The 26233-nt window shown below is 40.2% G+C and overlaps 1 pseudogene; it reads left to right on the top strand.

The window, feature by feature from the left end:
* The first annotated feature begins 7757 nt into the window (after positions 1-7757).
* LOC121506612 lies at positions 7758-14511 on the top strand (annotated as a pseudogene).
* Positions 14512-26233: the final 11722 nt, after the last annotated feature.

The following is a 26233-nucleotide window of genomic DNA, read 5'->3' as shown; positions in this document are numbered from 1 at the left end:
CCCTTTAATTTATTACTGGTGACAATGAGGTTGACCGTTTGGTTTAATGTGGACCCTGTTCAGCCCTCAGGTTAGACCTTCATTCAGAATCCAGTGACTGAGTCTGACACCCCTGACTTAGACTATCCTCCGCTGTCGTCCAATGGGGGCCGGACTGATCCTCCTGACTGCCTCCTGCTCTGCTCTTTGTGAGTGACCCAGCCCTAGTTCTTTGGTTATTATTTCTCGTTAATTATTGGTTGTTTCAGTCCTAAAATTTTTTTAAAGAAAAAAAACAGTTCTACACACCATGTGCATTGTGCTAACACTGCATGGCAGCAGCTGCGTCCACTCTGTGACACTGATGGTGTCTACTCCTGTCTGGATCTTTGCTTGTGTTGTACTGAATTCTAGCTGTATGTCGCTTCGGACAAAAGCGTCTGCTAAATGACGTGTAAATATGATGACATAAGTCAGTCCATCTTCCAACAGCAGTCTCAGCTCCTGTCTTCATTTACGCCACAGATCACTCAACAAATCACCAAAGCTACAGTCCTGTAGCTTTCTCAGCTCTGCCACATAATCACCCACACTCTGCATCTTACTCTGGTTCCCTCTGCTGGCACTAAGATGCACTAACACTCTACAGTCACTTCCTAACACAGGCGAAGTCCCAGGATGATGGCTTTTAGGATTTTATTGAAAATCTGTACATAATCATATTTTTTATGGCACCATTTTTGAACCGCCTGGACCAAGCAGTCTTCTGAGAGGGACCGAGGACAGATAGAGCAGCGGCGTGGCATGCAAATCAATACAGACAGACGCATGGCCAATTACTACTTATTTAATCTTATGCCATTAAACAGGAAGTGGTATCTAAACACCATGTACTACAGGAATCTAGAACTCTCTGTTACTTTTGAGACTTATTTTGAAGTTAGGCCAAAATTCAGCTCCATTTTGCATTAAAAAAAACACAAAAGAAGTCAGGGTAACACAGCTGATCTCTCACATGTAACCCTCACACAGATACAGGAGGTGTGAAACCATGTGATCAACACCTCTGCAGGAATCCTCATTAAGATGAATGTCTGCAGAACAAATCTCACGTTACAGCGTGTGCTCATATTCCTCAGTAGGGGAGTGTACCAGAGGACCAGGGATTCCTGCAGAGCTGCAGCATGCAGAGAGTAGACCGCTGCACCAGTTTACTCTGCAGTTAGACCGCATCACAGAGCAGTCTGGTCTAATAAAGAAGACCTGGTTTTACAGAATTCAAAAATACATCCAGAAAAACATTGTCACATAAAAGACAGGACTGCATTAAAGCAGCGCTGGGCCCAGTAGGTCTAACAAGAGGGGGTCTAAAGGGGGTCATCATTTAGACCCAGGTGGTTCTAAAGGGGGTCATCATTTAGACCCTGGTGGTTCTAAAGGGGGTCATCATTTAGACCCAGGTGGTTCTAAAGGGGGTCATCATTTAGACCCTGGTGGTTCTAAAGGGGGTCATCATTTAGACCCTGGTGGTTCTAAAGGGGGTCATCATTTAGACCCTGGTGGTTCTAAAGGGGGTCATCATTTAGACCCTGGTGATTCTAAAGGGGTCATCATTTAGACCCTGGTGGTTCTCAAGGGGGTCTTCATTTAGACCCTGGTGGTTCTCAAGGGGGTCTTCATTTAGACCCTGGTGGTTCTAAAGGGGGTCATCATTTAGACCCTGGTGTCTACATAGAGGATCATCATTTAGACTTTTATTTTAGTGTTCTGGACTTTATCTTTGAACAAGTTTTGCTCTGTCCTAATTTTTCTAATCAGGTTCTTGAATATGTAGGATTCATTAGGGCGTGTCCTGCTGACCTCTTGGCCAGGTCACCCTTGTAAGAGGACCTCCATCTCAACGGGTCTTATCTGGTTAAATAAATAAATAAATAAATAAATGTAAGCAGACTTGGGCGTGGGGGCTGAGTCAGGTACCCTTTAGTTCCTGTTAAATCAGACTGTGGGGTCACGTGTGATCAGACACAGACCTGAGTCCCTCATGCTTTGATTAAAAATACTCCAGGGATGGAAAGTGAATGTTTTTAGATCATAGTTGAAGCATGCACACAGCTTGCCCGGCCCTCTGTTGGTATAAAAACAGTTGAAATGCATAAACAGCACAGCGGCCGACTGCAGGGATGAATGAAAGAAACCCAGTTGGTAGTCCAGTCTGAGACCTGACACTGAAATCCCAGAGCGTGTCTGCATGTTTACGTGTTTCTGCAGCTGCTCTAAACTTGTCAAACTGACAGTCACTTTCCAGTGATGTCATCCTGAGCCTTTACCCACAATGCATCTCTCTCTGGCTGGGATCTGCTGGACAGCTCAGAGCTGAGCTGAGGAGAAATTGTTGGCTGGTGATGATAAATCTACACTGATGAGGAAGATATGCACATATTCTTTATAGAAGTGGTTAAAATACACCGTCTGAAATCACTGAAAAATATAAACTGTTTTTGGAAGGCATCTGGCGACCCCCTCTCAGTGACTTGTGAAACTTTAGGAGATACCGACCCCCATGTTGAGAACCTTTTCTTTAGGGATAAAAACTGTTCTCATCTCATATTTTGGGTAGTTTCTAACAAATAAAGTCAAAATCTATATTTTGTTACTTATGAAACAGGCATTCCAGAAGGTGCCTAACTTCAAACTCTCAGATTTGTGTGATCCGCCATTAAACAGGAAGTAGTTTATAACTCCAGTGTCAATCCTATCCATATACTGTGCATATTGATGATAAGAGTATTGGCCTGAAAATATCCATATATCCAGTTATTTTACTGAAACTAGTAGTGACCCCTAGTGGCCACTTTTTGTTTGTTGAACATATTCACATCCAGTTTGCTCAAACACCCTCTAGATGTTGGGCTTGCTGTGTAATATATTGACAAGTAAACAATTTTCCTCCCTGCATATATCAGTCAATTTTTATTTCTTTCCAGTAGTGCTGATTTTATATATTGTCTTGATTCATTTCCTTTGTCTTCAGATTTTCTTCTAGTTTGAAATACTTAGATGTCTGATTTTAAATCTTCCGTGTGCGCTCTTAGGAAGGTGAAATAGCTGAGGTTTGGAGAATAGAGTGTGCAGCTGTTGTAGCAGGATTACCCACGGCAAGATGACCCTCTATCACCCCTCCATAAAACAACAACAGCCAATAAAAGCCTCAGCAAGGAAAGGGTGACTCTTAGGTGATAGTCCACAGAACAATCAGGACTAACTTCTAGTTAACATTAACCCTCAGATCCTACTATGTCCATTTTGAGGACATTCATCATTTTTATCATCATTATTTTGAGTTGATAGTCACATTTTTATAGATTGAGGCATCAAATTTGGCCAGTTATTATTTTTCTTCATAAAAAAAAAAAAAAAAGTGTTGCCCTTAGAACTCTACTGATGCCAAATAGCTCCTTCCATCCTTGTTTGTCCAAAATCTGGACAATAGACTTCCATTAAAAACTCGTTTTTTGACTGTGTGTCTATGGCACCAAAACAACATACAGCAACCTTTTCTATGCAGTCACTCGATCACCAGGGCTCTAGATTTCACCATTCCACAGTGATCCAGCAGATAGTGCCAGCACACCATTTTAACCCCTTCAGCAACACACATGCAGGACTTCCTCCATGGCCTCAGAGTGTTTGAAGCGCTATTTCACCCACTAAAGATCATCAACGTGTGTGCTCGGGTTTGAATCTGCATCTACGTTTACAGCCAGACATGCCGTAAGTGGAGTGTTTACAGTGGAAAATGCTACTTCCGGGTTCTGCAGTATGGGACTAAGAGAGGGGGACATTTGGGCAATTTCAACTTTGCCCTCACGTCATGACAAGTGGATGGACATGCATGAGGATGCACGGGTCCTTTCCATCAATAGGAGAGAATATATCATGTCTCAAAGATGCAGTCAATTTATATATGCGTGTAATGAGAGTAATCACGGTCACATTTTTATGTTAGAGAAAGAAATGCACGTGTTCGTGATTCATATCCTACATATTTCGTCTGATTTTTTTATGCCTGTACATAAAATGAACCTAACATGAACAAATGCATTCGCTCTCATATGATTTGGTAGAGGAGGAGGCTGGAGAGAAGGATGGTAAAACTGGTGTGTTTTTGGCTCTGATAGACTCATCTCTTTAGCATGGACGCTATCTCACTGAATCACAGTCATAGGCGTAGTGGACAATAACTGGCATAAAAAGGGTGTAACTTTGAATTTTTTTTTTTTTTTTTTAGTGGTCAGGGTTGAAGTTGTTGAAGAGATTCGAGTCCGTGAAAGTTAAAAGAAAAAGGAAAAAAGAGTGTTTTATTAACAGTTTTCTGTATGTTCAGAATATGGACATGGCTGGTGCTCACTATAAATTTCCATTTATTACAAGATTGGCCAAATCTTGCTGAAATTAGCCCAGGCACATCCCTCAAGATTGGTATTACTCAAATTTGAAGGTCAAGAGTTAGGGGTGTAACGGTACAGAAAAATTTCAGTTGGGTGCGGTACCTCGGTTTTGAAGTCACAGTTCGGTAGGTTTTCAGTACGGTAAGTGACACAAATTAATACTTTTTTTTTTTTTTTTACATTAAATTGTATTAAAATAAACAGGCTGAATAAATTACATTTAAATTATTAATAATGCCGTGACCTCCTTCCAAAAGTTCTTCAATGATTAAAAATATTAATAAATAAATATATTTTTGAACTACTAGTTTTTTTAAATTGATATATTGACATATTTATACCCATTCTTTAAACACTAAGTTTTTCCACCCAACTTGAACGCATCATTATACAACCATGCATTAGCTTGTTAAGTATGCAAATTAGCATCTATCCTGCCGATTTCACCACGGACTTCAGCACTAGATTATTTTTTTTAACCAGTGGGACCTACTGCAAAGTTTGGGAGAACTTTTCTCAGCCCATCTTGGTGAATAAAGAGGTTTAAGCTGTGTGAAATCTGAGGATAACTTTACCTATGACATCTGCAGAAATGAAGGAGTCTCCTCTCCCCTTCCTCCGAGGCTGAAACTTGATGGTAAAGTTAATTTGATTCACAGAACCAGAGCACCATTGTTATAATACAAACCATCTTAAATAACAGGACATTCATAACTGACTGGTGAGACTTTTAGTTGTTCTCCTTACAGTGACGTTCTTGTTGAGTGGAGCATTTTCAAATGCTTTGATTGGTCCGCTGGACGACGTGCTTTTAGCGACACAGCTGCTGAATAATGTCAGCTATTGTTGTTGTCTTTGTCCACTGTTGTGTTTTACTGGGCAACAAAGTGTTCGTAAGCAGGGCACTTTTATCTGGGAATATTCAGGCTGTTGCTGTCGTTTGCTGTGGTTGTGTGGTTGCCAGGACAGTGAGTTGTTCTCTGGTTTTCTGTCTGTATATGAGCTTATTCCACATGTATTGATTCGGTACACATCTGTACCGTACTGAGAGGCCTGTTCTGAATCAGTATGGTACGAAAAAAACGTACCTTTACACCTCTATCAAGAGTCCCTGCCAAAAATGGTGTGACAGTGACAATTTTTCATTCGCCATAAACAAGAAGTAGAATTATCTGGTGCTTACAAAACTTGTAAGGCCATGAAACTTGGCAGAAAAATACCCAGTAGCAAAACAAGATTATTTATAGGATGATTGTTGGTGGGTGTGGCTTTTTGGCTCAGTGGCGCCTCCTACAATATTTTGAAAATTCAGCCCCTGCAGCAGGCTAAACTTAGGATTTTGAAAATTCTTGAGCTTATACATCATTTTAAGTTCTACAAAAAAGCCTCTTGAGCCCATGCTGCAAAACAAACAGGAAGTCCGCCATTTTGATTTTTTGTGGTCAAAAAGCAGCACATAGCAGATGTCACAATTTTTAAAATTCCTCTTGAGGAATTCATCCAAACATCTTATTGTTAACTATATAGTAAGAAAACATGCCATAGTTAAAAATTTCATTGGAACTTTTTCATTAATAAAAGGGGCGTGGCCATGGAGATTTTTTTCTTCACCATGAACAGGAAGTAGAATTATCCTGGGCTTAGAAAACTTGTAAAGCCATGAAACTTTTCCAAATTGTGAAATGAGATGATGGAGAGGATGATTTTTGGTGGGCGTGGTTTTTTGACTTAGTAGCGCCCCTACCATATTTTGAAAATTAGCCCCTGCAGCAGGTTTAATCAAACATTTGGAAAATTCCTGAGCTTATAAATCATTTTAAGATCTACAAAAAAAAAAGCCTCTTGGACCTACACCGTATAGCAAACAGGAAGTCCGCCATTTTGATTTTTTTTTTTTTTGGTCAAGAATCAGCATACTGTACACATCACAGTTTTCAAAATTTCTCTTGGGGAATTCATCCAAACACCTTCATGTTGTGGATATTGGAAGAAGACATGTCATAGTTGACAAATGCATTAGAACTTTTTCATTACTCAAAGAGGTGTGGCTATGGTGATTTTTCTTCAGGATGAACAGGAAGTAGAATGATCCTGGGCTTAGAAAACTTGTAGAGTTGTTAAACCTGGCACAAAAATTCACAGTGGGAAGCTCAGATGACTTGGGTAGGCATGGATTATTGGCTCATTGGCGCCCCTTAAAATATTTTAAAAAATCAGCCCCCGCACTGCATATTACCTAGGTGTTTGAAAATGTTTGAACATATCTGTCATCTCAGGACCTTTAAAGAAGCCTCTTGGACCCAATTTGTACAACAAAAGCAAGTCTATTTTTATCATTTTCCACGTTGAAATGTTCAAAACTCTGTCCTCTCTTAATGGAACTAAAATTAAGGCTATGCTGCCATCTTTTAATGATACACAATCAGTTAATACTTTCAGCCACTCAGTGATTTTTCTCCTGTGGAGTGAGCATGAGCAAGAGGGAGAGGGAGTGAGGCTGCAAACATGCAAAAGAGAAAGAGAGAGAGAACAGCCAAAAAGATCACAAAGAGGAGCTGTGAAGCTGACAATCCAGTGATCTGGTCATTTTTTTGGAGTTGCATTGAAAATTTACAGCTGATACAGACCAATATTTACAGCCAATAAAGACCAGTACACAGCTATTATAAACCAATGTTTACAGCCAATATAGACTAATGTTAACAACTGATATAGACCAATATTTATGGCCGATATAGACCAGTATACAGCTATTATAAACCAATGTTAACAGCCAGCAGAGGCCAATGTTTACAGCTGATATAGACCAATATTTATGGCTGATATAGACCAATATACAGCTATTGTAAACCAATGTTACAGCCAACAGAGACCAATGTTTACAGCTGATATAGACCAATATTTATGGCCGATATAGACCAGTATACAGCTATTATAAACCAATGTTTACAGCCAGCAGAGGCCAATGTTTACAGCTGATATAGACCAACATTTATGGCCGATATAGACCAGTATACAGCTATTATAAACCAATGTTTACAGCCAGCAGAGGCCAATGTTTACAGCTGATATAGACCAATATTTATGGCTGATATAGACCAATATACAGCTATTGTAAACCAATGTTTACAGCCAGCAGAGACCAATATTTACAGCTAACACACAGGCTAAATCTAGCTGCAGTTTCTCTGAGACTCTAGAAAATCTCTACGATTGATAATGACTGAACTTCAATATAAAGGAAATATATATAAAATTCGATCGGAGCTTATTTTCCATGCAAAAAAATTGTAACAAAACATAGATTTTAGTTGATTCTTAAATGAAATAATGGCCGATCAAGAAATGAAATCTTGTTAAAGAAAACTTGATTTTGAAGTGTTAACTTTGATGATTAAGACCCTAAAAAGACATTTTAACAATAATTATACTCAGAATAATAAAGAGAAACCACATGTCTTCAAGATTTATTGAAAATAAGGGGAAAAAACTTGAGCAAATAACCTTATTTCTGTACATCCTGAGTACTAGAAAGTCTTCAAAAGGATGGGATGGATGCATGGATGGATGGACAGATGGATGCATGGCTGGAAGGAAAGATAGATGCATGAACGGATGGATGGATGCATGGATGGATGGACAGATGGATGCATGGATGGATGGACAGATGGATAGATGCATGAACGGATGGATGGATGGATGCATGGATGAATGGACAGATGGATAGATGCATGAATGGATGGATGGAAGCATGGATGGATGGATGGATGGACAGATGGATGCATGGATGGATGGATGGATGATGGATGGGTGGTTGGATGGATGGACAGATGGATGGATGCATGAACAGATGGATGGATGCATGGATGGATGGATGGATGGACAGATGGATGCATGGATGGATGGATGCATGGATGGACAGATGGATGGATGGATAGATGGGTGGTTGGTTGGATGGTTGGACAGATGCATGGATGGATGGACAGATGGATGGATGGATGGAAGGGTGGTTGGACGGATGGACAGATGGATGGATGCATGAACGGATGGATGGATGGATGGATGGATGCATGGATGATGGATGCATGGATGGATGGACAGATGGATGGACGGATGGATGGGTGATTGGTTGGATGGATGGACAGATGCATGGAAGGATGGACGGATGGATGGATGCATGAACGGATGGATGGATGCATGGATGGATGGACAGATGGATGGATGGGTGGTTGGTTGGATGGACAGATGCATGGATGGATGGACAGATGGATGCATGGATGGATGGATGGATGATGGATGTTGGATGCATGGATGTATGTATAGATGGACAGATGGGTGGATGGATGGTTGGTTGGATGGATGGACAGATAGATGCGTGGATGGATGGATGGATGGATGGATGCATGGATGGACAGATGGATGTGTGGATGGATGCATGGATGGATAGATGGATGGTTGGATGCATGGATGGATAGATGGATGTGTGGATGGATAGATGGATGTGTGGATGGATAGATGGATGCTCTATAAATCCAGAGGAGATATGACAAAGAGCTCTTAAATTTCCAGTATCTGAGTATTTTAATCAGAACGTCTCTGACTAGATGGCGTCATTATTTTTCTTTTTTATTCATTTACTCAGTGATGGGGCAATTCATGATATTTACGGTGTCATTTATGGCAGTTTTTGCAGCCCACAAAGGAAGAGAGCTGCAGGAGGTGATGGGTAAATAAAAGTACAAGCCATCAGTGTTTAGGATAAAATATACAGAGAATAGTTGGTGGAGGTGAGCAATGATTAAAAGCTCACTTGTCACATTCAAGAAACACAGTCATCACATCCAAAAGGCCTTTATTCTCTCAGGTGCAAAAGACATTGTTTTTTATTTCAGTAAAAAAATGGTGTAACACTTGATTTGCTGAAAGCCTGAAACAAGACTGATAATTCTGTTTAATATTTTATTTTAAAGTGGATAAATCCATATCTTAACACATATTTAATGTTATGATCTGATAGAAATTTCTCCTTTACTCCACAGGATGATGAGATCAACCATCACAGCCAGCTGGCTGAGAAACTCCAGGAGCAGATGTTGGACCAGGAAGAGGTTTGTCTCCTAACCTTTAAAATACATTAAAACTATGAATATTTCCTTTTAAAGAGGATCAATGAGGGTGATTGAGTGAACTGACACTCTATTCCCTGCCAAGCTGCTTGCATCAACACGGCGGGACTATGAGAAGGTCCAGGAGGAGCTGTGCCGACGGCAGATGGAGAACGAGCTGGCTAAGGAGGAGGTGAAGGAGGTGTTGCAGGCGCTGGAGGAGCTGGCTGTGAACTACGACCAGTAGAGCCAAGAAGTAGAGGAGAGAGACCAGACCAACCTGCAGCTGACGGAGGAGCTGCAGCATACGACGGTGAGAAGGAATCCTGTCAAAATAAAGCATGAAACCTGAATTCTGCATAGTTTGATGCTTGTTTTGTGGACAGGCGTTGTTGTCGGCCGTGCAGAGGGAGCTGAGTCAGCTGCAGGAGCTGAACGGTCTGCAGAGGAAGGGAGCTGCAGAGGTGCTCAACCTGCTGCTGAGAGACCTCAGCAACATCAGAGCCATCATCAGCACCAGCGACATCAAGACAGCCTCGGTGAGAATAGACACATCAATCGATCAATCAGTCTAGTTTGTATAGTGTCAGTTCATAACTGAAGTGATCTTAAGACATCTTACAAGAGGGGTGAAAGAAAAAACAGGAATAGTATACAGTCTCCTCATCTTTCACACTAGTTCACCTTTAACCTCCCTCTCTCAGTCCTCAGAGTCAAAGGGGAACGCTCAGCAGTGGAGGAGGAGTTCACTTTGGCCCGGCTCTACATCAGTAAGATGAAGTCTGAGGTTAAGTCTCTGGTAAACTGCAGCAAACAGCTGGAGAGCACACAGGCCGACGCCCACTAAAAGATCCAGGCCAGTGAGAAGGAGCTGGCCTTAAGTCAGCTGCTCATGTCTCAGGTAATTTTTACTACAACCATTTTTACACAAGAACTATACTCTGAAAACAGAATCCCTTTTTTTCTTTGTTTTTTTTTGTTTAAGGTTTGGTGTCAATCAGATCCACTAAAGTGCCTGAAACTGCTGTAGTATGCATGCCAGGCCAGTAGCTGGCAGTGTGACTGACAATGAAACACATGCATGCACACCTTTCCTTCCTCCTGGTGTCAACAGACAAACATGGCTGACACACAAATGTTTGTGTGGACAGATGAAGTCGGGTTTCTTCCTAGTGACGGTCAACCACAAAATAATTAGATATTTAAAAAATGGGAACATAGAAACATTGGCAGGAAGTGAGCAGCACAAACAAACAGCACATTTTTTTGTCTTCTGTGCAGCACCAGGCCAAGATCAAGTCTCTGACGGACTACATGCAGAACATGGAGCAGAAGAAGAGACAGCTGGAGGAGAGCCAGGACGCTCTGACCGAGGAGCTCTCTAAGCTGCAGGCTCACGGTTAACACATTTATATTAACCATTAAAACATCTTAGCTCAAGTAAAAACAGGTTAACTTGATAGAATTTTCATCTTTGTTTTTCATCAGAGAAAAGACACGAGATGTCAGGAGAGGAGAAGGAGAAGGAGGACATCGGCAGACACGATAGGACGGGGACATAAAGGTGAGGAGGAAACATGCCACTGAGAATCTCTGTTACACAAATGTGAAATAGCTGAATGTTTTTGTGTCTGTGTGGCACAGAAAACTCTGGAGAACCACAGAGAAGCTCACCACAAACAGCTGAGCCCACCGAGAGACCAGATCCAAGACCAGCAGAGGATGCTGGACCAGCTCACAGAGTAAGTCTGACTGTTTTAAATCCAACTACATTTTTAAAGACGTTAGAGAGCACAGACATAAGAAGAAATACATGGCATGAGATATTTGAATCAAAGTCTGCAGTAACATAAGTATGCTAATTATATAGACCAGTGTTACTGGAAACTGCTCAACCAAAGAGCCACATTGTTGAAAAATACCTTTGCAATAGCCAAATTTTAAGTGGTGAAAAGTGGCAAAACATGGATTAAAAGAGGTGTACATGGTTAAAAAGCAGAAAAAAATAGTGAAAAGGTTCAAAATTGGAATAAAATGGAAACAACTGGGTGAAAAGTGGCATTAAAAAAGGAGTTACAGATAACAAAAATGTTCAGAAAGTAGCAAAAAATGTGCTTAAAATAGTGGAAAGTGACTACAATGGCCAAAAAGCGGAATCAGAATTGGTGAAAAGGTGAAAAAATAGGCATTAAATGGCAAAAACTAGATGACAAGTAGCAAAAATGTGTCAGAAGTGATATAAAAAAAGGAGTTATGGATGATAAAAATAGTCAGAAGTGGCAAAAAATGTGATAAAAATAGTAACGTGACTAAAACCGTCAAAAAGCAGCAAAAAATTGTGGTTAAACCTAATGAAAGGAGCTAAAATGGTCAAAAAGATGGAGAAATATTGTAAAAATGAATGAATAGTGATTAAAACGACCCAAAGCAGTAAAAAATGGCGAAAAGGTGCAAAATTGGAACAAAATGGCAAAAACCAGGTGAAAAGTTGCAAAAATGGGTGAGAAGCGACAAAGCGGCAAAAAAGTAGCAAATAACTGTGAAAATTATGGGAAAAAAATGGCAAAAATGTGGTAAAAATTAATGAAAAGTGACTAAAATTGTTAAAAAGCTGCAGAAATGTGGTAAAAATGGTGAAGAGGGACTGAAATGGGCAAAAAGTGGCAAAATGGGCAAGAAAATTTTGTGAAAAGTGACTTAAATAGTAAAAAGTGGCAAAAATTTGGTGAAAAAATTGTGAAAATTGAGTAAAAAAGTGGCAAAATGTGGTAGAAATGAATGAAAAGTGACTAAAAAGGTCAAAAAGCTGCAGAAATGTGGTAAATTATTGGTGAAAAGTGACTAAATGGGCAAAAATCTGCAAAGAGTGACAAAAATGTAAAAAGTGTCATTAAATGGCAAAAAGCAGCTTAAATTGAGTGAAAAGTGGCCAAAAAATGCCAAAAAGGGGAAAGAATAGCAAAAAGCAGGATGAAAGTAGCAAAAACTACAAAACTGGCAACAAGTGGCACAAATGGGCTAAAAGCAGCAAAAGTTGATTGCAAGTGGAAAAAATAGAATTACAAATAATAATGAACTTTTATTTATAGTCATGATTGAAAATGTGATGTAAGAGGAAGTACTACAGCCCTCTAAAAGGTCTAACAAAATAAAGAGGATCTGTACATTTCTTGGAAAAAGGTCACATTTAAAAGTACATTTTTGAGATGATAAAGTCATATTTTTTTCGAGAACCTGAACTCAGAATTTTCTACTTCAAAGGTCCAAAATTATTTCATCATGCACTTTAAAATTTCATGTTAGTAATGTCAGAATTTAACATTCCAAACTAGTGAATTTACAAGGATCCAAACTGAAAACAGTGAATAGAAATGTCTCTTCAGTCTGGGGAATAATGATCATGTGATCATTCTTGGATCATTTCCTCACTGATCAGTCCTACTAAGAAAAATCTCCTGATTAGGCCATCAACTGAAGGACTTATGGAAGGAAAACATCTTCTTCTCTTGTCATTTTCTTTTTCCACAGCTCTTTTGGATTTTATAATGTCAAAAAATTCTAGTTGACATAAATTTCCACTTTTCTTTTTCTAGTAAATTTATGATTTGTTAAATTAGGAATGTTTGAGATTTCACTTACAAATTGACTGAACCTTCTCATTTTGGTATTCTTATGGTGGCTCTAAATGCCGTAGTAATGATGGATAGTTTATACGCAGATTTTTATCAAGAACTGGTTTATGCAGGCCTGTTGTGCTGGGATTTAGTCAATAAAACCATTTAAAATGATGTTTAATTTTTCAGAGGTTGTCCTGGGGGGCTTTAGAGTGTTTAGAGTAGAGGGACCCCAAAGAAGAAAGGTTAGGACCCACTGATGTAAAGCTCTATCATTTCAGAAATGTTCTGCCTTCTACCATTTTTGAAGCCAAATAACTGTTTGGAGAAATTTCCAGAAATCAGATTAACAAACTGAATCTATGTTGATGTGGTTTGTTGACATTTCTCCAGACAGTTACTCTGCTGTTAAAAAGCGCCCAATCAGAGCTTAGCGAGCGTCTCCTCTCAGTCTGAACCAGGGTCTGCTGCTGGAGCAGGAGAGGCTGATGTCAGACTACCACAAACTGAAGACTGAAGAGCAGGAGAAGGACGCCAAGCTGCAGGAACTCATGTGAGTAAAGGACTCATCCGTAGCTTTATTTATGTTGAATGTGAGTTCATGTGGTTTTTGTTTGCAGGCTGCTGAATGAGCACAGGGAGCAGACCTGAGAGGACCTGAAGGGCCTGGAGGGTCAGGGTACCAGAGTATCTTTTATTTTGAAAGGGCCTGGAGGGTCAGGGTACCAGAGTATCTTTTATCTTGAAAGGGCATTTGAACGTATGGAAATCAAGAAAACTGACAACTTCACTCGTTTTTCCATTTGTGTCCAGAATCGAAAAACAAGTGAAGTTGTCAGTTTTCTTGATTTCCATACGTTCAAATGCCCTTTCAAAATAAAAGATACTTTGGTACCCTGACCCTGGAGGCCCTTTCAAAATACAGGATACTTTGGTACCCTGACCCTGGAGGAGAGCGTGGTGAGTATTTCCTGTTTCTACAGTGGAGGAGATGAAGTCTCCATGAGGGGCTCAGTGATCATCCATGCATGCAAATAAAGACTCCGTCCTGTAAAACTCCAGCTGTGTCTGCGTTTTTGTTGCATAACCCCCTACTTACATCTCTGACGGCTCCCCAGGGGGGAGCGCCACACCACGTCCCCCCCTCTCCATCAGGCATGCCTTGATCCAGGTACCGGCCACAGTGGGGTTTGAACCCCAGCATCCCCTGCAGAACTGGTCTAGTCCAGTCCTCTGTGCCACCGCCGCCATACCTTTCACACTACCATCTCTTCTCCTGGCGCATTTATCCTCTTTGTTCAGGATGTGGCTTTAAAATTCACTGTGACCAAGATGGGAGTTGAACCTGGAACCTCCAGACTCTGAGTCAGTCCACTATCTCTTTAGGCTACAGAGCCAGACCTGCAGCAGAGCCTCAGAGGGGCTTTTCCTTCTTTATTTGGACTCAGATCTTGAAAACTTGAAGAAATTTGTTAGATATGAAAGGCCAACTCCTGTCCAGGTCTCCTGAAGTCTAGATTTGGACTCAGACTTTTAAAATCGATGAAGCCATGGTAACATTTGAACCTGTGACCTCCCGATCCACAGTCAGTCAGCTTTTCCACTAATCCACTGAGACACACACCTGTTCATGTTTCTCAGAGGATTTGATCTCTGCTTTTGGAGACTGGACTTAAAAATGCACCAAGAACCAAATCCACAACCCTCCAACTCTATGGCAGTCCTCTTTACTCCTGAGTCAGCCATTTACACCAGCAGCTTTAAAAATCCACAGGAGATTTGAACCAACAACCTCATGATTCAAGGGCAGATACCTGTCCAACTGAGCTAACACAGGCTAAAGCTAGCTGCAGTTTCTCTGAGACTTCACATCTGAAGTAAAACATCTCTACAATCGACCATCGTTGCTGCTGAAGACCATATTCATACTGGAGTTGCACATCTCTGTAAGTGATAATCGTTGCTGCTGAAGACCATATTCATACTGGAGTTGCACATCTCCATGAGTGATGATCTTTGCTGCTGAAGACCATATTCATACTGGAGTTGCACATCTCCATGAGTGATGATCTTTGCTGCTGAAGACCATATTCATACTAGAGTTGCACATCTCCATGAGTGATGATCTTTGCTGCTGAAGACCATATTCATCTTGAGTTGCACATCTCCATGAGTGATGATCTGTGCTTTGATGATCTATGTTTCAAAACTTTTTCAAGATTTTTAAGGCCCCATGTCTCTCCATAGCTCAACTAGTTTGAGTTTTGTCCTTAAATCTGGAGGTTGTGGGTTTGAATCTTACAGAAGTGAACTTTTAGGAGCTGGTGTACAAGAGTGATAACATTGGAAATATTGTAAAGCAAGTTGTCTCTATAGATCAGTGAGAAAGAAAAGTTACTGGGAAGCTCAAGGTTTGAGGTTCAACCCTAGTAAGATTTTGGTAATCAAAACTTGAGCTTCTAAAGTAGAGAATATCAGTACAGAGTTCAAAGATTGATAGATCAGTCCAAACGTACGTTTGGGAATCCAAAGGAAAAGGTAGTGTCATAATGATGGTCGTGCACATGAGACAAACGTAGAACTCAATGAGAAAGTTTCACAACAGAAACTAAAATAGAGAAGTTCACTCAAGGTATGAAAACGCTCTTCAGCCACAGCAAAGATGTTCACATGTAGAGATGACAGGAGTTGGCCTTTCATATCTAACAAATTTCTTCAAGTTTTCAAGATCTGAGTCCAAATAAAGAAGGAAAAGCCCCTCTGAGGCTCTGCTGCAGGTCTGGCTCTGTAGCCTAAAGAGATAGTGGACTGACTCAGAGTCTGGAGGTTCCAGGTTCAACTCCCATCTTGGTCACAGTGAATTTTAAAGCCACATCCTGAACAAAGAGGATAAATGCGCCAGGAGAAGAGATGGTAGTGTGAAAGGTATGGCGGCGGTGGCACAGAGGACTGGACTAGACCAGTTCTGCAGGGGATGCTGGGGTTCAAACCCCACTGTGGCCGGTACCTGGATCAAGGCATGCCTGATGGAGAGGGGGGGACGTGGTGTGGCGCCCCCCTGGGGAGCCGTCAGAGATGTAAGTAGGGGGTTATGCAACAAAAACGCAGACACAGCTGGAGTTTTACAGGACGGAGTCTTTATTTGCATGCATGGATGATCACTGAGCCCCTCATGGAGACTTCATCTCCTCCACTGTAGAAACAGGAAATACTCACCACGCTCTCCTCCAGGGTCAGGGTACCAAAGTATCCTGTATTTTGAAAGGGCCTCCAGGGTCAGGGTACCAAAGTATCTTTTATTTTGAAAGGGCATTTGAACGTATGGAAATCAAGAAAACTGACAACTTCACTTGTTTTTCGATTCTGGACACAAATGGAAAAACGAGTGAAGTTGTCAGTTTTCTTGATTTCCATACGTTCAAATGCCCTTTCAAGATAAAAGATACTCTGGTACCCTGACCCTCCAGGCCCTTTCAAAATAAAAGATACTCTGGTACCCTGACCCTCCAGGCCCTTCAGGTCCTCTCAGGTCTGCTCCCTGTGCTCATTCAGCAGCCTGCAAACAAAAACCACACGAACTCACATTCAACATAAATAAAGCTACGGATGAGTCCTTTACTCACATGAGTTCCTGCAGCTTGGCGTCCTTCTCCTGCTCTTCAGTCTTCAGTTTGTGGTAGTCTGACATCAGCCTCTCCTGCTCCAGCAGCAGACCCTGGTTCAGACTGAGAGGAGACGCTCGCTAAGCTCTGATTGGGCGCTTTTTAACAGCAGAGTAACTGTCTGGAGAAATGTCAACAAACCACATCAACATAGATTCAGTTTGTTAATCTGATTTCTGGAAATTTCTCCAAACAGTTATTTGGCTTCAAAAATGGTAGAAGGCAGAACATTTCTGAAATGATAGAGCTTTACATCAGTGGGTCCTAACCTTTCTTCTTTGGGGTCCCTCTACTCTAAACACTCTAAAGCCCCCCAGGACAACCTCTGAAAAATTAAACATCATTTTAAATGGTTTTATTGACTAAATCCCAGCACAACAGGCCTGCATAAACCAGTTCTTGATAAAAATCTGCGTATAAACTATCCATCATTACTACGGCATTTAGAGCCACCATAAGAATACCAAAATGAGAAGGTTCAGTCAATTTGTAAGTGAAATCTCAAACATTCCTAATTTAACAAATCATAAATTTACTAGAAAAAGAAAAGTGGAAATTTATGTCAACTAGAATTTTTTGACATTATAAAATCCAAAAGAGCTGTGGAAAAAGAAAATGACAAGAGAAGAAGATGTTTTCCTTCCATAAGTCCTTCAGTTGATGGCCTAATCAGGAGATTTTTCTTAGTAGGACTGATCAGTGAGGAAATGATCCAAGAATGATCACATGATCATTATTCCCCAGACTGAAGAGACATTTCTATTCACTGTTTTCAGTTTGGATCCTTGTAAATTCACTAGTTTGGAATGTTAAATTCTGACATTACTAACATGAAATTTTAAAGTGCATGATGAAATAATTTTGGACCTTTGAACTAGAAAATTCTGAGTTCAGGTTCTCGAAAAAAATATGACTTTATCATCTCAAAAATGTACTTTTAAATGTGACCTTTTTCCAAGAAATGTACAGATCCTCTTTATTTTGTTAGACCTTTTAGAGGGCTGTAGTACTTCCTCTTACATCACATTTTCAATCATGACTATAAATAAAAGTTCATTATTATTTGTAATTCTATTTTTTCCACTTGCAATCAACTTTTGCTGCTTTTAGCCCATTTGTGCCACTTGTTGCCAGTTTTGTAGTTTTTGCTACTTTCATCCTGCTTTTTGCTATTCTTTCCCCTTTTTGGCATTTTTTGGCCACTTTTCACTCAATTTAAGCTGCTTTTTGCCATTTAATGACACTTTTTACATTTTTGTCACTCTTTGCAGCATTTTGCCCATTTAGTCACTTTTCACCAATAATTTACCACATTTCTGCAGCTTTTTGACCTTTTTAGTCACTTTTCATTCATTTCTACCACATTTTGCCACTTTTTTACTATATTTTCACAATTTTTTCAACAAATTTTTGCCACTTTTTACTATTTAAGTCACTTTTCACAAAATTTTCTTGCCCATTTTGCCACTTTTTGCCCATTTCAGTCCCTCTTCACCATTTTTACCACATTTCTGCAGCTTTTTAACAATTTTAGTCACTTTTCATTAATTTTTACCACATTTTTGCCATTTTTTTCCCATAATTTTCACAGTTATTTGCTACTTTTTTGCCGCTTTGTCGCTTCTCACCCATTTTTGCAACTTTTCACCTGGTTTTTGCCATTTTGTTCCAATTTTGCACCTTTTCGCCATTTTTTACTGCTTTGGGTCGTTTTAATCACTATTCATTCATTTTTACAATATTTCTCCATCTTTTTGACCATTTTAGCTCCTTTCATTAGGTTTAACCACAATATTTTGCTGCTTTTTGACGGTTTTAGTCACGTTACTATTTTTATCACATTTTTTGCCACTTCTGACTATTTTTATCATCCATAACTCCTTTTTTTATATCACTTCTGACTCATTTTTGCTACTTGTCATCTAGTTTTTGCCATTTAATGCCTATTTTTTCACCTTTTCACCAATTCTGATTCCGCTTTTTGGCCATTGTAGTCACTCTCCACTATTTTAAGCACATTTTTTGCTACTTTCTGAACATTTTTGTTATCTGTAACTCCTTTTTTAATGCCACTTTTCACCCAGTTGTTTCCATTTTATTCCAATTTTGAACCTTTTCACTATTTTTTTCTGCTTTTTAACCATGTACACCTCTTTTAATCCATGTTTTGCCACTTTTCACCACTTAAAATTTGGCTATTGCAAAGGTATTTTTCAACAATGTGGCTCTTTGGTTGAGCAGTTTCCAGTAACACTGGTCTATATAATTAGCATACTTATGTTACTGCAGACTTTGATTCAAATATCTCATGCCATGTATTTCTTCTTATGTCTGTGCTCTCTAACGTCTTTAAAAATGTAGTTGGATTTAAAACAGTCAGACTTACTCTGTGAGCTGGTCCAGCATCCTCTGCTGGTCTTGGATCTGGTCTCTCGGTGGGCTCAGCTGTTTGTGGTGAGCTTCTCTGTGGTTCTCCAGAGTTTTCTGTGCCACACAGACACAAAAACATTCAGCTATTTCACATTTGTGTAACAGAGATTCTCAGTGGCATGTTTCCTCCTCACCTTTATGTCCCCGTCCTATCGTGTCTGCCGATGTCCTCCTTCTCCTTCTCCTCTCCTGACATCTCGTGTCTTTTCTCTGATGAAAAACAAAGATGAAAATTCTATCAAGTTAACCTGTTTTTACTTGAGCTAAGATGTTTTAATGGTTAATATAAATGTGTTAACCGTGAGCCTGCAGCTTAGAGAGCTCCTCGGTCAGAGCGTCCTGGCTCTCCTCCAGCTGTCTCTTCTTCTGCTCCATGTTCTGCATGTAGTCCGTCAGAGACTTGATCTTGGCCTGGTGCTGCACAGAAGACAAAAAAATGTGCTGTTTGTTTGTGCTGCTCACTTCCTGCCAATGTTTCTATGTTCCCATTTTTTAAATATCTAATTATTTTGTGGTTGACCGTCACTAGGAAGCAACCCGACTTCATCTGTCCACACAAACATTTGTGTGTCAGCCATGTTTGTCTGTTGACACCAGGAGGAAGGAAAGGTGTGCATGCATGTGTTTCATTGTCAGTCACACTGCCAGCTACTGGCCTGGCATGCATATTACAGCAGTTTCAGGCACTTTAGTGGATCTGATTGACATTTAAACACCAAACCTTAAACAAAAAACAAAAAAAAAGGGATTCTGATTTCAGAGGATAGTTCTTGTGTAAAAATAGTTGTAGTAAAAATTACCTGAGACATGAGCAGCTGACATGAGGCCAGCTCCTTCTCATTGGCCTGGATCTTGTGGTGGGCGTCGGCCTGTGTGCTCTCCAGCTGTTTGCTGCGGTTTACCAGAGACCACCTCAGACTTCGGGTGTGTTCAAAAAGTCCAAAAAATTACCTCCTAAGTCCTTTCCTATTCACTTTTCCTTAACCCTGACGAGAAACATCACAGAGTTAAGGAAAGGTATGAGTTAGAGGATAGGAAAGGAGAACTGTGGTGAGTAAGGAATCCGACTGCACTTTCTCTAGGCGAATGTTACGGACGTGACGTGTGTTTTTTGTGTAAAAACTACAATTTAACGTTGATGGACTACAAAATTCGCGACTTCCACTCGGTGCGTTCTCTGTGTTGTTATGTACTGTGAATGCTAAGGGCGCACTCACACTAGGCCATCCGTACCGTGCCTGGGCCCGTTTCAGCCTAAAGTCCGGTATGTTTGGCCAGTGTGAGTGCAATCGTTCCGTGCTTTAGTGTGGCACGCTTCGCGGCCCCGGCACGGCTGGACGAGGTGGGCCTAGGAACAGCACGGATGCAAACGAAGGAGCACAAGCACGGGAATGTGACGTAGCGTGAAGTAACAACAAGAGGACCCACCCCAGAGCAGAGGTAGCAGCTGCAGAGACAGCAGGATTTTTCAAGAAAGAGAGAAATATGTATTTTCTCTCATTGTATTTCATCAAGCTACAAAGATTTTATAAGAGCCGAAGAATTTAACTTCGCACAGCTTCACGACCTCTTTCTAATGGATCCCAGTCCAGTCCACATTTCTGACCAGTTTCAAACAAAGTCAGGCTTTACTGACTGTAAGAGGGTTTCTGGTTTGTGAAATAAAACTTCTTCCCTTGTTTTAGTGACAAACAGCAGTTCACAGGATAACAAACACCTTTCATCCTCCATGCGTAATGGAGAGTACCAAATACGCGGACAAGTGTGTGCCGGTTAATCTCCCGGCTGATTTAACCTCTCTTATTAAAAAAATATAATAGTAAGTATTATCCACTGAATTAACTTACCTCTAATTCTATTTCATGTCACCAAGTAGGGAAATTGGGATCTTGATCACTGACGTGTGAACAGAGCATCATTTATTAATCCTGAGGCGCATTCACTTCCAGCTCTCATCAGAGGATTAAAATAGCTCTCGTCACCATTAAAAACATCTTTTATCTGAACATTTAATCCTGCTCTGGACACAGACTGTCTGGTGACATGAGAGCTTGTTTGGTGCACCACTGAAAGGCATCCAAACGCAGAGAAAAGGCTCAGTTCAGGGCGCGTAAAAGAACTCCACGGGGATTCAGATAGTATATTGACATGCAGAAGAGCAGCTGTAGGGGCTCATATGAGATAAAAAGTCAGGGTTTCATTCATCAGAAGTGCTTGTTGCTCTGATCAGACTCCAGATTATATGCTGTGAGCGATAATTCTCCGCTATGAACCGCTTTTTCTCTCTCTCTCCTCACTGGGCTCTGTATAGTTAATGTAGCTGCTGATGTCAGGTGTCAGCTGAAGTACCTCTGGTGTCAGATCAGATATCATATGAATCTGTTGATATTTTACAGCCTAAAAAACAACACTTATAAATACTGAGTCATCAACACCTATAAAGTCATGAACGGTGGATACTTTGTGTGATGACGTTGGCGCGTGACGTATCCGTGCCCAGGCCTGGATGCGTTGAGCAGTGTGAGTGTGGGCCAAAGGGGGGACAGGAGAGGGGGTGAAATGGGCTTCAGCACGGTTAGAATATGAGAGTACAGATGGCCTAGTGTGAGTACACCCTAAAACATCAGAGATATGAGCTCATTAAGATTTTTATATCCTAAAGTCTCTTCAGGAAGAGGAACTGTGAACATCTAGAACAGCAGAAACCTTTCTCTTAATCTGAACTTTTTACTAAGTCAATACAACCAGATGAATAATGTTCAAGTCCTTTTGTTTCATAACCATATTAAATACTTTTGCTTTATTCCCTTCCTAATCCTTTTTTTCTTTAATTCTCTCATCTCTGTTAAATTTATTCCAGAGTCTACTCTGGTTTCATCTTCCTTTCAGCTCGTTCTGTGAAAAGCTCTATAAACTGTCTTCCCTGTGTAATTATGATGATAAATATAATGATCACAATATAGCAACATGCCGACTTTACCGCTTTAGTTGGCTGTGATTTACAAACTTAAAACATTTACTTTAATATTTCAAAATAGCAAAACAAATACAGTTTAAAATACTGACTGATCTGTTTACTATTTCAATAAAATGGAAATGAGAAGAAATGAAATGGTGATCATAATTTGAATGACAAAGTTTTCATGTCTGTAATATTCCTCTATTCATCCCTACTGCCTCCCGTTTATCACGTGTATTATACGTTTGACTGAATTTTACGGTTTAAATCGGGGTTAGTAAAGTTATCCTTGTTATTCAAGTTATTCACTCGTTTTGATGAGCGGTCAACAGGTGCGTCACTTTAAATGAAATTTACGCAAAGCATTGTGGGTCGTCTTTTCATCTCTCCTTTGGTAAAGGACGCTCCAGTGTTTCATAGGCTAAAGGAGATAATAAAAGAAGTTATGAAGCTCCTTTCCTTACCATTTGGAGAATTCAAACAGTCCTTATCATAGTCGACACTTAAATACTTCCAGGTCATTTCACTCAGTTAGGAACCTTCCTAAGCAAAATGGACTTTTCGAACGCACCCTTCATCTTACTGATGTAGAGCCGGGCCACGGTGAACTCCTCCTCCACCGCTGAGCATTCCCCTTTGACTATGAGGACTGAGAGAGGGAGGTTAAAGGTGAACTAGTGTGAAAGATGAGGAGACTGTGTACTCTTCCTGTTTTTTCTTCCACCCCTCTTTGTAAGATGTCTTAAGATCACTTCAGTTATGAATTGGCGCTTTACACACTAGACCGATTGATCGATTGGTGTGTCTATTCTCACCGGGACCATCTTGACGTTGCTGGTGCCGATTATTTTTATTCATTTAACCTTTATTTACCCAGGAGAACAACCTCATTGAGATTAAAAACCCCACAATGCATCTGGCTCAGTAACAAGGCAATCTGATGTGGAATTTCAACATGAAAGTCTTCTCAAATATGTCATATTCACTGTGCAACTGCCTAACTTTAAAGTAATGAAGAAAATAACTGCCTAAATTTAATATGAAATAATTAAGAAACCCCCTGTTACCACAGACTCATTCAAACTCAGAGTGATAGTTGGAGACCCCACAATGCATCTGGCGCAGTACTAAAGCAATCTGTTTTACAATTTGGGTCCAAGAGGCTTTTTAAAGGTCCTGAGATGACAGATATGCTTAAGCACTTTCAAATGCCTAGGTAATATGTGCTGTGGAGGCTGATTTTTTGAAATATATTAGGGGGCGCCAATGAGCCTATAATCCATGTCCACCCAAAACACAACAGGCAGTCATCTGAGCTTCCCACTGTGAATTTTTGTGCCAGTTTTCACGACTCTACAAGTTTTCTTAGCCCAGGATAATTCTACTTCCTGTTCATGGCGTCGAAAAATTCCCCATGACCACGCCCCTTTAATAATGAAAAAGTTCCAATGAAATTTTCAACTATGACATTCTTCTTACAATATACTTAACATAAAGGTGTTTGGATGAATCCCCCAAGAGAAATTTTGAAAATTGTGATGTCTGCCATATACTGAATTTTGACCAAAAATAAAAAATAAAAATGGCGGACTTTCTGTTTGTTTTAAGGCATAGGTCCAAGAGGCCTTTTTGGAGATGATTTATAAGCTCAAAGATTTTCTAAATATCTGGTGAAACCTGCTGCAGGGGCTGAGGTTTTGAAATATTGTAGGGGGGGCGCCACTGAGCCAAAAAGCTACGCCAGCCAACAATCATCCTATTAATCATCTCGATTCACCGTTTGTTTTTTTGTTTGTTTTTTTTGCCAAGTTTCCTGTCTTTACAAGTTTTCTACGCCCAGGATAATTCTACTTCCTGTTCATGGAGAAGAAAAAAATCACCATGGCCACGCCCCTTTTATTAATGAAAAAGTTCCAATTAAAATTTCAACTATGGCATGTTTTCTAACAATAAACTTAACATGAAGGTGTTTGGAAGAATTTCCCAAGAGGAATTTTGAAAATTGTGAAGTTTGCAATGTGCTGCTTTTTGATCACAAAAGTCAAAATGGTGGACTTCCTGTTTGTTTTACGGCATAGGTCCAAGAGGCTTTTTTGTAGAAATTAAAATGATGTATAAGCTTGAGAATGTTCAAAATCCTAGGTTTAACCTGCTGCAGGGGCTGAATTTTCAAAAAAATTGTAGGGGGTACCACTGAGCCAAAAAGCCACGCCCACCAACAATCATCCTATGAATGATCTCGCTTTGCTACTGGGTATTTTTCTGCCAAGTTTCATGGCTTTACAAGTTTTGTAAGCACTAGATAATTCTACTTCCTGTTACATGGCGAATGAGAAATTGTCACCATCACAACATTTTAGGTGAGGACTCTTGACCTTCAAATTTGAGTAAAACCAACCTTGAGGGATGTGCCTGGGCTAGTTTCAGCAGGATTTGGCCAATCTTGTAATGAATGTAAATTTTTTAGTGAGCATCAGCCACTTTTATCACATGATGAAGCATTTCAATTTAAGGGGTCGCCATGGCCACGCCTTTCAACTAATGAGAAAGTCCTGAATAACTTTTGACCTAGGACATCTCCTCTTGCTCTACACCAAAGATGAAGTAGTTTGGATGAATGCCCTAGAATGAGTTTGTTCAAATACGACCCCTAAAATATGCCTCGTTTTACCAAGAAATTCAAAATGGCCAACTTCCTGTTTGACTTACAATATGGGTCCAAGAGGATTTTTTTGCGTCCTGACATGACACATCTGCCCACTTATGTTCGAAATCCTAGATTAAACCTGATGGGGGGGCTAAATTTTTGAAATGTTCTAGGGGTGCCATCGAGCCAATAGTCTAGGCCCACCTACAAAATGAATATCAATCATCTCAGTATGCCAATGATATTTTTTTTCATTGCTCTACATATCTTACAATAATTTGAAAAATCTATTTCCTGTTTCATGGTGAAGAAAAAAATCGCCATGGCCACGCCCTTTAACGTAGACATTTGATCATTGTGTATGTGTAAGGCCAACTCCTTAGGAACAGCCTGAAAGAATTTCAGAATGATTTGTCCAAACATGTAGGTACTGCAACGTGAACCTGCAGTAGTGACTTTCCATTGCCAGAGGGTGGCGCTGTGCCATTTTTCAAAATTTCAAGTATGGATGTATTTTGGCCTGGACTGCTATCAAGCACATGAAATTTCTCTCCAATATGACCATGTATACTAGAGTTATGACTGTTTAAACATTTTTTTGGCAAGACAAAACGGTGACTCTTGACTTTGTCGCCCTGCCAAGGCCACGCCCTCTGACGAAAAGTCAGTTTTATTTTACACAAAGCTAAATCCACTTCTTTAGTCCTTCCTGACACAAATTTGAAGTGGATACCTTGGATAGTTTTTTAACTGTAGCTTGTACCATAAACCTTGACATTTCCTGTCATCACTAGGTGGCACTTTGAATCATAAAAAATCTGACCATATGAATGGGTGCAGGCCATCACCGTCAATACACCTGAGCAATATGAGTCCAATCGGACAATGCACAGCTGAGTTATAAACTACTTCCTGTTTACCAAAGAAATATGCAAATTTGAGGGCTCGCCATGGCCACACCTTTCAACTAATGAGAAAACCCCAAATAGCTTTTCATCATCCATGTCTCATGTAGCTCTGTGCCAAAGTACAAGTCAATCAGATGAAATCCCTTCATTCAGTTATGACCCCTGGAAAAGGCCAAAAACAGCCCCTTTTTGCATATTTATTCAAAATGGCGGATTTCCTGTTGGAGATAGAGTGTAGGCCCAAGAGGCTTTTTTGTAGATCTCCCCACCCAAGAATGTCTGTTTCTGAAAACTGGAGGGAATCTTTGAGGGAATGCGAGTACTCCACTGAAAAAAAATTACTTTACTTTTCATCATTGTAGGCTTTTTAGTGCCAAAATTACGCATATTGTTTAAATTGGAGGGTAAAAACCAAAATGATATTATTAACAAAATCACACAGCGGCAGTCATGAAGTCAAGTCACCACAGCTCTCTGGCAC

This window comes from Cheilinus undulatus, linkage group 1 (genome assembly GCF_018320785.1).
Source record: "Cheilinus undulatus linkage group 1, ASM1832078v1, whole genome shotgun sequence".
Taxonomy (NCBI): Eukaryota; Metazoa; Chordata; class Actinopteri; order Labriformes; family Labridae; genus Cheilinus; species Cheilinus undulatus.
The sequence above is the reverse complement of the archived record's forward strand: the minus strand, read 5'-3'. Positions and strand labels throughout refer to the sequence as shown.